The sequence below is a fragment of the Sinocyclocheilus grahami genome, unplaced genomic scaffold (assembly GCF_001515645.1).
Source record: "Sinocyclocheilus grahami isolate Dianchi unplaced genomic scaffold, SAMN03320097.WGS_v1.1 scaffold63.1, whole genome shotgun sequence".
NCBI classification, from domain to species: Eukaryota; Metazoa; Chordata; class Actinopteri; order Cypriniformes; family Cyprinidae; genus Sinocyclocheilus; species Sinocyclocheilus grahami.
The window spans coordinates 338,386-340,557 of record NW_015505242.1 but is presented as its reverse complement, the minus strand read 5'-3'; positions in this window follow the sequence as shown (position 1 = coordinate 340,557).

Sequence of the window (2,172 nt, the reverse complement as noted above, 5' to 3'; positions counted from 1 at the left end):
GACCTGTGGAATCTCCACGTGTGGTCTCTGGATGGGACATGGAGGTTCTAGGTGATCTGCCCCCAGCGGTAGTTAACACTATCACTTCAGCTAGAGCGCCCTCAAAGAGGCACGCCTACGCACTGAAGTGGAACCTGGTAAGACCCCCGTAGATGCCCGATCGCAGTCGTGCTCTCCTTTCTGCAAGAAGGGCTGAAGCGAAGGCTGTCTCCCTCCACCCGCAAAGTGTATGTTGCCGCTATCGCCGCACATCACAATGCAGTAGGTGACAAGTCTGTTGATCATCAGGTTCCTTAGGGGTGCGCGGAGGCTGAATCCTCCGCGCCTCCACCTGGTACCCTCTTGGGATCTCCCCTCGGTCCTGACGGCCTTGAAGGAGGAGCCCTTCGAACCTCTGCAGTTAGTAGAGCTTAAGTTTCTGTCGCTAAAGACAGTGCTCCTCACGGCAATGGCTTCAGTTAAGAGGGTCGGGGACCTGCAGGCATTTTCGGTCGACGATTCGTGCCTTGAATTCTGGCCGGCCGACTCTCACGTTGTCCTGAGACCCTGGCCTGGATATGTGCCCAAAGTTCCCACCACGCCTTTCAGGGATCAGGTGGTGAACTTGCAAGCGCTGCCCCAGGAGGAGGCAGACCCAGCCGTTGCTCTGCTCTGTCCTGTTCGTGCTTTGCGCATTTACGTGGACCATACGCAGAGCTTCAGGACCTCAGACCAGCTCTTTGTCTGCTTTGGAGGACAGCAGAAGGGAAAGGCTTTCTCCAAACAAAGACTTGCCCACTGGATAGTGGAGGCTGTAGTCTTAGCATACCAGGCCCAACGTTTACTGTGCCCCCTCGGAGTGAGAGCACATTCCACGAGAGGAGTGGAATCTTCTTGGGCATTGGCCCAAGGCACCTCGATAGCAGACATCTGTAGAGCTGCCGGCTGGGCGACACCTAACACGTTTGCGAGATTCTATAATCTCTGTGTAGAGCCCGTGTCCTCTCGTGTACTTACCTCAGATTGTCAGTAACACCGGACCCGCTCGGTGTCCATCACGCTTGCTCCGCCATTCCCCACTATGGACCAGATACGTGCGCTTAAGTGCTTCTCAGTTCTGTTTCCCTTTTGGTGAACTCTGTTGAAGTTCCTCCCGCACCCTCAGTGGTCAGGCGTGGCGGAGCGCCAGACGCCAGGTCCAGCACTCGTGTGTATGCCCAAGGTCAGCCCTTGTGCTGGGCTAGGTGCCCCTGTGTAGTGATTCCCCCTTCGGGTGATCCCACATGTGTATTTTTCCATGGTATGGCTTCCCTCACGGTAAGCCCATGTCTTTCCCTAGTAGAGATTTTCTGCCATCTCTGCTGCGTAGTATCTCACCCCGGGCAGGCTGAGGGACTTCCCTATGTAGCACTGCCCTGGGGCCAGTCCATATGTGTAATTCCACATGATACCTCTTATACACAGGATGTGGCTTCCGTAGCGTTCCCCTACTTGGGTACGCTTTCCCAGTGTTATCCAATGTCCCACTGTACGGAACAGCAGTGGTGGACACCTCTGCCTAAGCCCTGTCCTATCTTCCGCCCCAACTGGTGTGGGGGGACTTACCGGCTTTCGCAGGGCACTGGAGGGGGTCAGCAAGAGTGGCGCTTTCCATACGGATTCCAATTCGTCAGTCACTACTGACGTAATGTCGAACGTGACTGACTGAAAGGGAACGTCTCGGTTACGTATGTAACCCTCGTTCCCTGAAGGAGGGAACGGAGACGTTACGTTCCGTCGCCACTGTTGCTGTACCACCGCTGAAAGGCCGAGGCACACCGTCTCGGCTCCTCAGTGAAAAACTGAATGTGCGTCTGCACGCGCTCTCCTTATATACCCGCGCTGCCAGGCGGGGGGCGCGACGCAAAGATCGCACGCCAACACTTATTGGCTTGTTTTGTTAACACTTGAAGGTGATTGGGCTCTCTAGCGAAGATCCCAATTCGTCAGTCACTACTGACGTAACGTCTCCGTTCCCTCCTTCAGGGAACGAGGGTGACATAGGTAACTGAGACGTTCTTTTTAACATCAAGGATTAGGATCATGTGACAATTAAGATGAGAAAATTCAGCTTTGCCATCACAGGAATAATTTACATCTCAAAATATATTAAAACAGAAAGGTTGTTTCAAATTGTAATCATATTTCACAATA